Here is a 12,432-nt window from a genome sequence, read left to right on the forward strand (position 1 = left end):
AATTATGCTACGACATTATGTTTATTTTTTCGTTCGTTTTTGCTGTTGTTGTCTTGTAGTCAATCTACATCCCCCAGAGTCCGGCAAACTGATCCGTCCGGTTTCAAAATGTCATCATGGCGTACTTTCACACCAACCGACATATTCCGATGACACACACTCGCGCTCGGGCAGGATCAAACGAAAAACTGGAACATCCGGCAAAGAGGAATACAAAGCACAACGGACACACAAAAACAGAGAAGAGCTCTGCTGCTCGTACTACAAACTGGGAAATGAAAAATCATCCCACAAACTACAGGACACTCATCACTCGTCGGGAGTGGTGTTTCGGTATGCGCGGGACTACACACTGTTCCAGAGGGAATCTCAGGAAAAAAAATTAGGGCCACCAAAAAACAGTTCCCCACCGGGTTTCCATTGATTAAAATGAATTCAATTTTGAGCTGAACCCTAATGGAAAAATAATCCTTTTAAAATCAATTCCCCGGCTGCTGCTGGCGGTGGTTCGCTTTTGGCTCCGGGTGTGTGTCATTTGTCGGGAAGCCGGGAGAACTTTCTCAGGCAGACTCAGTTGGCCAGCGGGCCTCGGCCGATGCGAGCAGAATAATTTGTTGGATTCTTTTTGGGCTTGCTGCGGAAACTTTTCCCTTCGACTTTGGTTAGCCAAACTTTATCTAAGCGATGTTTAACGGAGGAAGGAAAAGACAAAGCAGTGCAAAAAAATGGACATAAACTTTAGCCGAATTCCCCGCTTCCCTATTTTATCCTAAGCAAAGAGAGTGATAATGAGGATAAGAACCAGCGCCACATGGGGGAGCTATGGGAAGGAAGCTGGCAATAGGTGTGTGCGTATTCCCTCTCCCTTTCTCTTCTGCTCTCTCTCTCTCTCTATCTCTCCCGCTCTGTAATCTATAACAAGATAATTTATTTGTCCATGTTAGAGATAAGACAAGAAAAAAACAAAGACGAAGATTACCGTTCCCCGCAGGAAGCAGCAGTTTTCAACACCCAGTCCCAGTGCTCTGCCGCCCAATCCGACCACTGATTGAAACCGGCTTTGACTTGATGCGAAAATTAACTCCTTCCGCCCATCGGAATGCGTCGTACTACTACAACAAACACCACCACCCGCCGAGCCGCCACACACACACAACACCGAACGAGCGAATCGAAGTAATTGAATAAGTTTGTCGCATTTTCGGTGGATTTTGTTTGTGTTTTCTTTTTTTTTAGTTTCTGTGCAACCTTCTTCCCATCCCAGTTGTTGCTGCAGATTCTCACCGTCGCTTTGGCTTTTGTTTTGCTCATTTCCGTAATTTATGTTTCATTTCCTTCTAATTTATCTCGACTGATGAGCAGCAGGCGGGCCCCTTCCCCGAACGAGAGGAGAACGAGTGGAGAAACATACAAGCTTTAATTGAATTTCGGTGGATGACCATGGAAGATCACTGCGACTACAGTTTGGCTTGGATTTTTGGGGAAAAACGTCTTCTAAGTTTGACTGGAACGTTTTTTAAAGGTTACTTTGTGTTCTTGAAATGAAATTCGAACGATAAAACGTCTCTATTTACCATGTGCTCCTCTTTATACCTACTACCCTTTAAATAACCTTTCAAACTGACATGCTAGCTGTCTTGTTTTACTGCGAAAATAGCGTAGGATTGACGTGTCCTGGAGGCTATTTCTCGCCTGTATTAATTACAGTTGCACCTTTGGAGAAATCGATACGTCAAACATTCATACTTTTCTGCTCAGCCTCGGCCGGCAAATAGAAGACCCCCCTGGGCCCAACCAGCCGTACATTTAATTGATGTTGAATGAACCGTTGTTGCTCTACGGCAACCTGGTTGTGACGATTCGGCCCCGTTGCGAGCGCTCTGCTGCAAGCGTTGAAGAACATCGTTGGAATTAGTTACAGTCTCTCCATGGTGACAACGCTTTTCTCCATCAAGCCTCTCTACCTCACTTTGGCTCTTGGGCCACGGAGAATGACAGGACTCTGTGGGCCATTTTTTTGTGTGATGCCTTCATGCAGCGAAATGACCCCCTTTTACGGCTGCCTTTTTGAGATGTCCATCAAACGACGGGACAGCCTGTCCGTCCCGGCAGCGTGGGCTCGGATAACCGATACCGAATACAACCCTCACTTCCCTTCTACAACTGCACCATGCGCCCATGCCATGTCGTTCAATCATCCTAATTAGAGTCAATGCGTTTCTCTTCTCCTTTACTTGCTTCTCTTCCTGCAGAATGATCGGAATTGAATTCGGTCGGGCATAAAGATGTCTCTCTCTCTCTCTCTCCACCCCTCGATTGGTAAAAATAAATCATACCCATTTTATCCACACCACGAGCAGGTGGAGAGTGCTGCTGCTGCGGGAGGACACTAAAGAAGGCAACACATATTTACCCACAAACAATCGCATTCCCGGCGGGAAGAGGCATCACGATCACCAAAGTGTTAATATATCCCAGCCCTTCTTCCCACACATCATACGTGTTTCGCATTACACGTCCCTCTTGCCAAAATCCGAAGGACGCGAAAGGTCAGCAAGATGCAGAGACACACGCTGAGCAGACCTGCTCCTGCTTCTCCTCCTCGCCAAGGAATCAATCTCACCCTGGAATTGCTCTAATTGGGCGCTGAAGCACGAGCATTGATTCATTGATTGGCTCGCAACGGGACCATCCACCGGACTGGCGGATTCATTGAATTATGGCAATGATGACGGGGCGGATTACAGCGTGATCAATTTTAAGCGAGAGAGAGAGAGAGTGAGAGAGAGAGAGAGAGTGAGAGAGAGAGAGATCGAACGAAAACACTTCTTTTTGCTGTCAGCGCAAATTATCCAACCGTGTTTTTGGTTTTGTTTTTCCCTCCTGGTAATGGAACGCTTGGTGCTGCTGCCACGCGGCGGACAAAACAAACACAAAACAAAACAATATCCCGTTCGTTCGGCAGGAGCAGCCCGAACCACCAGGTTTCCATGGGGATAGTTCATTTATCTGTCCGTCGTCTAATGAGTTTTGGGATGACACAAACGCACACACATAGTTAGAAAGTGCGTTGGCGTCGTCCACCACCAAGCAGCTAGTGGGAGGCGCGTTATAGAGATGGCACACAATCCATCATCCATTAGAATCCGTTCCGCACGGTGAAACTCGATACCGGGGTTAGTGCGGGAGGGGCGGAGGGATTTGCTCCAACCTCGATGGAGACGCCTGGTGGCCAACGTTACGGCGCTAGAAAAAGCGCTGTGACGGGCGGTGTGTGTGTGGGACATCATTTAGTGAATGATACTTTATTGAAGCTATTGACAAACGATGGAAAAAAACCAACAAAAAAATAGGAGCTTCAACTTTTGCTGCTTCAGCTCGAAAGCTTTCAACTAAAAAAAAAGAAAGCCCAAAGAGGGTAACCGATGGAACGGATCATCGACTCGAATCGATGTGCCCCTTCGGGCACAGAGCACACATTTAGAGAACCAATAAGCAGCGAATCGGACCAGTGTGACGAACATTGTGGAGCATTAACTTCAGCTGTGCCAAGAGTCTAAACTGCGGCTGCCCTAAGCGAATAACTTAAAGCGACCGTCAGAGTAAATGGGCGATCTCCAGTGCTCTTCTCTCCAATATCCTTTGCACTTCTCCTCACTTGCACCGATATAGGACACATAGGAAAGAGTGAGTCTATAAATTCGGAACAGACATCCAACTCTCCAACTCCAACGCCACAGACTCGCTGGAATGTTGATGCCCACAACACATTCCCCGGGTCGGTGGGAGTGGATTTTTGCCGACTTATGTCTCTCCTCCGAAGTTTCCCGATGCCTTCGGTTGCAGCAGGGGGGTTTATTGCCCCGATTGACACCAGTTAACGCCTTTTATTGTCCTTATTGTGGTTATGGGCTTCACCCATCCACTTGTCACGCCTTTTTCCGTTACTTTCATCTCCCCATAAGGGACATTTATTTTGACTCCAACTACCACTAACTGAGCGTATGTGTGTATGTGTATGTGTGTGTGTCTCTCTGTCACCCACACCCTTCGACGACGAACTGACCGGAGCAAATTAAATTGTGGTCAAAAAATTCCAATTAATTCCTTTCCGTTTCCTTCCCTGCATGGCTGTCTGTCTGCCTTGCATGGCGGGATATGGCGGAGGAGACAACCATTCGGACAGGATGTGTTTGCCGTCGAATAAAGTTGCCCTCTGTGTGTGTACCGATGAAATTGCAGCGACGACCAAGTGTGTAATGTGTAACCCACACAAGTTCGCATTATTTTTACTGCACGCTCTCGAGTGCGGCTGCATTTGCTCAGCCGCCTCAATTGCAATCCTCTCGGCAGGGACAGCAGCAAAACGGACCATACAGACACAAACACAGCCACATACAAACAAACACCCAGTACCCATAAACAAATAAACAAACAAACGAAACGAACCGTTCGTGTTATTGCCCATTACGCCCTTATGCCCACGCGGGTGAGGCCAATGGTCAAGAGAGCGTGCGAGCGAGCCCGACATAATTAGTTGGCCCTTCGTCGCACCTTCTGTCCGCCCGTCCGTGCTGGGGGTGGTGTGTGTATATGTGCACTCCAATAACTACACACGCCCGTAACACGCCGTTCAGTTTTTCGCTGGGATTAATGTTCGAAAAACATGGCCATCCTTCGCGGCGGCACCGGCCGAAAAGTCCGAAAGTTCCGAAAGCGACGCGGAGGGAAAACGGCGCGCGCGAACAGACGACCGAAGAGAGATCATTTATCGTCCATAGTGGGTGAGATCTGTCAGTTGCAGAATGGGGGAGGGAGAGAGAGATGGACAGCGACGAGAATGAGGAATTCGTTTCATAACCCCAATTGGTGTGTGTGTGTGTGTCGCAAGCGTAAATGCAATCATGGAATGCACACACGAAACACGGAAAACAGTTGGAACAGCTTGGAAAAGCTTTTGAGTTTTGCGTCAGTAAGGACAACAAGAGAGGCCTGGTATGGGGGAGGGGGGGGTGGGTGGGAGAGAGTTTGTAGATGTCAAATGTGATAAGTTGCGCACTGTGCAACTGTTTGGAGTTGACCAAATGCTGACCATTTAGTGCGTCGGTGAACGGGCCGGCAGTAATGTGTCCAACACTAATGCAAGCATTTAACGAAAGAGTTTCCAACGGCAGTCAAGAAACCCACAAACAGAATTGAAGCCGTAGCAGAGAGAGAGAGCGTGTGTGTGTGTGGTTTGCATTGTGGACTGTGGACTAACGGATCTCAAGCTGCTTTCCCCCATTCGCTTGAAGCTATGAACCGAACATGGTCTGCACCCTGTCAACAAAAGTGTAACGATAAAAATCAATTTTTAAGTCCTCCTCTAACCACCAGGAACTGAGGCTCGGCTGTGTGTGTTCGGTGGTGCTCTCTATTTAGAAAAATCGAACCAATTCTACTACAAAAACCCAACCTTCTCTAAAATATCTCTAGTACAACTGGTAGGTAAGCCTCGACCACCGAAGCTCCAACTGTCACACCAAACAGGCGTTTCGAATGCCGCGAACATTCCTAGCAGGCGACGGTAACCGAACCCGCCGACAACAGCAAGAGCTACTCCGAATGTGCTACTGCGTCCACTGGGGCGCTACGTTCTTCCTCTTCCTCCCCTTTGTAGTGAAGTAATTGTAGGTTCAAAAGGTCGTACGCTTTTCATTTGCACGTGTCGTGTGCTATTTGGTCTGGTCGGTAGGTGGAAGTTTCAAATGCTTTCATTGAATTTTGCACAATCCCATCGTGACCGCGCAGTTCTCTGAGTTGGCAGCGATAGTGTGAATGCGTAGCATCGGTTCTGCAAAATTAGGATGGAATGTTGCGTTTAGAGAAATGGATAGGGTTAGGAAATTCCACCAAACAACCATCCACATACTGGAGCTACATTCATCTGGTTCTGGTTATATTCCTCTTACTCTTAACTTAAATGCTTACTGCTAAAGGACCTGCTTAAGGATCTCAACCCAATTCTTGCCAATTCTTGTCGATTATTCACCTACAAATCAGGATTACACCTCAGCAACTTCCTGTGTGGCTGAGAAGCGACATAAAAATTAATACAAATGGTTGCTGTTGCTGTGGCTAACGGCACTCCACTGGAGCTACAAAATCCTTCAACCTCAACATCAGAGTTCGTGGTTAGCCGTGGTGGTGCCGTAGGAAATGATAAATTAAACCATCGATTGTGTTTTGCCGGGCTGTTTTCTCTCAGCCGCAGGGAAACAACTACCGTGCGATGCTGCTTCTTAACCACCACACTCTTTGCCAGTTGTTTATGGACGATTACTGAAGTAGTTTTCCAAATGGAGAATCGTAGCAGGCTGAGCATAATCTGCACTGTTTGAGCCACCTCGGATAAGTTCTCCCCTGAAACAGGAACCTCTAATAGAAGCAGGGTGCTGCTACTTTCCAAATACACAACTTACCAGTCGTCCACGTCGTCGTCTGTCGGCACCAGTTGCTCCATCCTGAGATCCCTCTCCGTCTCCGGACGAATTTCTTACAGCAAAATGTCTATTATAACTATTAACACACGCACACCGACACACGGGTCAAATGCACACACACATACACACACACACGGAGGGGTAGCGCACGGATGTGAGAGGACTTTGGCGTCGTCCGTGCGAGGAACTTAGAAGCGTTCGAAAATACCCAAGGCACAAACCGGGAACGTCTTGCCTGTCCGCGTCCTGTTGCTCTACTGCTGCGGGGCGCAACGGCGGCGCCTACTTGCGATGTTGAACGGTGGGCAGGCAGCAAACACACTGTTGTGAGTAGTGAGTGTGTGCCTGTGCCTGTGATTGCGCTGGTTGCTCTGCATCAACTCGTCCAGGCAAAAAACCGCAACAGACGCGCGCGAGCGTGTAGGAGAGTTAGGAGATCGCGGCCGAGAGAGAGATAGAGAGAAGGGAATTGCGAGCTGCGAGAAGATGTGTCCTCGCAGTACTCCCCCACTCCAAAAAATACAACAAAATGAAGTTACCGAAACAAAACAGAACGAACGGCTCAGTAACGAAAGGCACGTTTGTGTGGTGGTAGGTGCTAAATTGGGGCCTTTTTGCGGATGGCCGGAAAGGCTGCTCGCGGGAATTCCGGGGGTTTTTTGTAACAAGGCCACCGTCCTGGTGGCCAGCTGTCTAACAGCCTGCGATCAACAAACGCGCTATAACAACAACGGAACGAATGTATTGAAGGCACTCTGCAGCTTTTGGGGCTCGTTGTTGTTGTTGTTGGTGGACGTCACGGAATCGATGTGGGACAAAGTGTGCGCGTCGAATAGTTGTGTGGCTTCCTCTCCCTTCGTTTCTCTGGTGCCTAAGGTAGGTTCGTTGTCGCGGCAGAAAAAAAGACAGAAAACAGACATAGAGCGATAGAGGAGCACACCTTTTTTTGTTGAATCGGGAAGTGGAATGACCCTACCACCGCCTTAAGCCGTTCTTCGCCGTCGTATGTTGTTGCGTGTGTTACCGGAAAATACCTACTGGCCTCCTAATACCTCTTGCGCGGTTTCAAGTAGCAAACGCATGGTGGCACTACTCTTTCCTTCATTTTGCATGAATGTCGGCTAAATGTGAACCATTTGTTAGAATATTTTTCACCGTCGTGCTAGCTTCCGCTTCTTTCCTCTTTAACCTGCTTTCACAGCAATGTCCTTCCTGCCCACCCCAAAAAAAAGGCGTGCGAAAGTTTTATTAAATTTCGTAAATTAGTTGCCGCTGTTTTGGAGGCTGGCAGAAAAAAAAACTCCTAACCCAGCCATGTTCCCAGCCGAGCATCGTTATTGGATCGGAATACCAACACAAAATGGAAGAAAAAACGGGAAAATACACACACACACGGAAAGGGGTTTTTCCTTCTCATCCTGATTTTTTTTCTGATTATCCCTTTTTTCTGCCAGTTCACATACAATTTTTACTCTTCCTGCACTGTATATCCACATTCGCCACGTGATTCAATGTGGTTTGAAGGGTTTGGGGCCCCGAAAAAACTTCCCCGAAACAATCCAACTGACCCCTATCTTCCCCTCTCCCGTTTGTAATCCCGCAGCAGAGCTTGGTGGGAAAAATGTGTTTTTCCTTTTATTTTTTGTTATAGAATTATCCTCATTTTTTATCGTTTTCTGCAAAAAAAAAACACACACCTCACACGCCTACACGTTGCACCACCATGCAGAATTGGAATTTTCCGGTGTAGAGGATTGGATTGAATAGTAGAAAAAAGCACCAAAAAATCATCATGTAAATGAGTGGTATTTTGGTGAAAAAAAGGGGAAAAATAGGGCTTTCAAGCTGTGAAAGTTTCTCCAGTTTTGTGGTTGATTTTTGGGGCAAAGGTGGAACAACATTGCTCCCCGAAAGTGTGTGCGCACATATCTAGCGAAACTCATCCAAATGCATTCACCCATTAGCGGCTCCTCGCTGCACTGCTCCGATGCAAAACTTTGCAAACGTAATTAAAGTCTCCGGCACAGGCTCAGGCTGGTAGATTTTGAAGACTTTTTCCAAATTTTCTGGTTTTTTTGCTAACTATCATAAACACTCTGCTAAAGTATTCCTTTCCCTTTCACAGCTTTGCGCTTTCTAGCACGAAGAGCTATGTGCAATCGAAAAAAAGCGACCATTTCATAGACAGTTGGTCAGGAGGCGTTTTTTTCCTATTTTCTCGTGAGTCTGATAAAACGACCCAAGTAATACACACACAGACGCAAAAACACCCTTCACATCAAGCCCCAAAACCCGCAATCACGAGAACAATCGACTTCCAGCCGGTTTAACTTCCCGCACAAAGTCAAAAACCCGGAGGGAAAAGTTTACCACTTACAGTTGCCTCCTTTTAAGAGGGTCTTCCTGCCTGCCTGCCTGCCTGCCTGCCAGGTTGACCCAACCACACCCACCCTGTCCCGGTCACAGTGCCACACAATCACAGTGGATGGACAGTGGTTTCACCCTGCGCGATCGGGTTCTGCGATCGAATTACGGTCGCAAAAAAGGGAGAAACCGACCCTACCAGCACCTAAACAGAGAGAGAGATGCAAGGATGGGAGAAAGGAAAGGGATGCAACGGAATGAAAAGGATCATGTTGGCGTGAAGATGATTTCTCCCTTCATCTATTCAAAACTTTTGCCTCGTTGGATTTTATGCAGCGGTGCTTGGGAGAGGAGGCGCGAACGTTTGGCATCGTTGCCAGAGCTGCGTCCTTTATTTCCAGCAGCAAACGCACATTCGTGATAGGCACACATACTCTGAGGGTGGGGGTGTTAGTGTATGTAAAAGCGCGTTTGGATGACTTCAAAATCACCACAGAGGTGGAAGTCGGCCGAAAAGTCGAACACAACTTTCCAGTTCGCCTGCCACGTGACGTGACACTTTCATCGGAGCGCAAGAGAACCAGAACCAGAACACCCGGTGGGTTCTCTGCTGCTGATGGATGGGCATTTATGGTCGCTATTGCGCTTCGCCTGAATAATGTTTTGTAAATTACTATGGAAGTTTGATAAATGGCACACAAACTCTAAACCCAAGGCTTTAAAATTATCTGTAACATAACAGCTTTCTTTTCTCCTAAAGTCTAACGCATTGATATCCTATGCTTTCTGTGTAGCTCCAGCTTTATCCAACACTTGCTATAAAACTATCAAAAGAATATTCCTTGCCTCCAAAAACGGCTAAACACCTCAGAACAGCCCCAAATTAACGGAAAACTTCTGCGCTCTCGAGCCACAATCAAATGAAATAGGATACAGCTTTACCATTCCCCCCTTAGTACACACGGATCCTCCTCCAATAACACACGCTTCAACACATACGACGACGAAGAAGAAGATAAGGATTTGGATCGGGCTTTGGAGAAAAGTTTTCCACAGCCTCGCTTCAGAATACGCGCGCAATTCTTTGCTCTTGTGCTGCGAAAACTATTCTCCAAAAACCAAAACGAATGGTGAAAAAAGGAAGACCATAGACACTCACGTTTCTAGCAGCTGGACGGGAGGCTTGGGATGCCAAAAAACAAAAACACACACGCTCGCTTACACACACACATACACACAACTCCAAAAGTTGACTTTTGTAGCGAAGAAATTTCACCGCGATCACCGCCGCGTTCAAAGTTTGCGCGAAGAAGTTCTTGCGTTCTCGCAACGCCGTAATCGTAGAGGGGTCTATGTCGCGGACTAAGTCGCGGACAACAACAACAATAAAAAAAAACTAACTAAGTTGCCGACTTTTCGAGCCGAGTCTTAAGTACACTTGTGTGGCAAACGGAAATTACCGCAAAACAGTTACAATCGGAGTTTGGCAAACGAAAACTCAACCCTACGTTGAAGATCCTGGATCTCATCGCTTCAAACGACTCTTAACGACACGATAAAACTTAACATTCAGGGTTCGTGGTGGTTTGACCATATCAAACTGTGAGCGATCACGCCACTGTGACTTTCTAACGTGTTTTTCGAGTGTTTTTTGAAAAGGCATACACGGTGTGGGTAGTACGGAAAAGCACTGTCGGCTACTGGAGGCACTTTGTGAGAACTAACACAGGACAGTGTTTAGAAAGAAAAGAAACAATCGAAAACAGATAACGGACGGAAATGCTTCCAAAACGGTATACTACTACTACTACTACTACGGTCTGTCGCGTCTACTTGCACAACAACTTGCACACTGCAATCGTTCATTGTTCCTTGATTTACACACTACAACTGTTCACACTGCAACTCTTCCTTCCTGGCCGGTAACTACTGTTCACAGCGCCTGGCACCAACGCCATCTCCGTTGTTCGGGGCGGTTGGTGATGATCCCCTGAGCTTTCACAGCGGATCCTGTGCGATTGCGACGACTTGCCCGCGGCACGGCCGGAGCACGACTACAAACTGCTGCCAGCGTCCATTGACCGGCTGGTCTCGCGCGAGCGATGGCGACAGCGACTACCTTCCTCTACCCACCATCACCACCCATCTCCGACTCCTCCAGTGCACCGCAAGTCCTCGTCGTGCGCGACTTCGCGAACGAACAGGTTCGGCCGGCGGTGGTGTCCGACACAGCGGCGGCTTCCGTCCGATCCTGACAACGGCTAAGCTTAGAATGACGTTAGCCCACCGCCGACGGTTGCCGACGAAAGGTTCTGTGCTCCGTCCGTGGCAAGGTCGGTTGCCACAGGAGCAGGAATCGCTTCCCTCTGGTCGGGCTTCGGAATCGGTGTTATTTACTTAGTCCCCTCTGGACCGACGGAAACATCGAGCAAAACGACTTTCGGCCGAGAAAGAGAAAGCGAGAGGAAGATCCGACAGCACACCATAAACATCGAATTTTCCTCTGACAGAGAGAGAGAGAAAGAGCGAGAGACACGAGCGGTAGAGTGAAAGGACGAAGAGACAAACGCAAGCGCAAACACAACCACAACTCTGCAGGGATCGATGTCGTTGTGAGGCGGCAGAGTCTGCTGTTTGGTGGTGTTAGTACACCCCATCTGGCCCATTCCTACACAGGCGCAATGAGCATGCTTCACCAGTGTACGCACCATCATATCGAGCGTACACTAGCGTACACCACCCTAGCACCCGCGCATATCCTTTCGACGAACTCAAAAACCCATTTCAAACGAGGGGAACAGTACTATTCTACGTGTATGTATGTGTTTGTACCCTCGTGCACACACACAACCACCCTCTTACGGTTGGTTCTGTCAGCTTTTTTTGTGTGTTCCTGTTTCACCCATTGCACCCTACAGCAATGCCACGTACACGTGGCTATGTAATACACTTCCATTACATAAGGACACACACACACCGCACCTCGTAAGCACTTTCGTCGTCCTACGCTTCCAAAAACGCTTACCCACACACACTCAATACCACTTTTAGGGTGATACATTTTCACGCGATTTTCCCGAAGCCGACATTTGGGATAAGTTTTATCCAAGAAGGAAATTCAAAATCAAATGGATAATAAATCGTTACGGAGGGGCTGTTTCTGTGAGGCATGTGACACACTGTGTGAGAGTGCGCTCTCCTATGCTTCCTAAGCAGAAACTAACCTCAAATATCTCTCCCAAAACAGCTATACGTGCAATTCGTGTATTCGGCGCACAGAGCTTTTCCACCCCACTTCTTTGGGGGGCTTTTCTATTTCACTGTCGCTATGTTGATACCGCTCTGGTAACGGTGGATGCAGCTGGTGTCGGGGATGAACACCTTCCCCCACTGAGGGTTGTTGGAACGTCAAAGGTCATCTCGAGTGGTCATCAAGTGAGATGTTTTGATACGCACTTCATCATAACTGCAATCACATACTAACTCTCCTGACTGACTGTCAGAGTCACCAGGCCGTCCCCGTCCGTGTGGGTCATACTTGGCAAGCTTTTACCCGTGTCTAATGGCGTCAATGACACCGCGAGGG

General features: G+C 47.8%; 1 protein-coding gene across 19 annotated transcripts in view; it reads right to left on the bottom strand.

Annotated features, from left to right (window-relative positions):
- Positions 1-12,432, bottom strand: part of LOC120900652 (talin-2) — a 64,231-nt gene that overhangs the window by 26,916 nt on the left and 24,883 nt on the right. Inside the window, exons 1-2 of one of the 19 annotated variants that reach the window (XM_040308006.1) lie at positions 10,006-11,102; positions 6,462-7,353 (exon numbers count right to left, since the gene is read on the bottom strand). The exons of the other annotated variants lie outside the window; for them this stretch is intronic. The gene's annotated coding sequence lies outside the window, so the exon portion shown is untranslated. Of the gene's footprint in view, positions 1-6,461; positions 7,354-10,005; positions 11,103-12,432 lie in introns of those variants that run through there. 19 annotated transcript variants of the gene reach the window in all.

The sequence above is a fragment of the Anopheles arabiensis genome, chromosome 2 (assembly GCF_016920715.1).
Source record: "Anopheles arabiensis isolate DONGOLA chromosome 2, AaraD3, whole genome shotgun sequence".
Lineage (NCBI taxonomy): Eukaryota > Metazoa > Arthropoda > Insecta > Diptera > Culicidae > Anopheles > Anopheles arabiensis.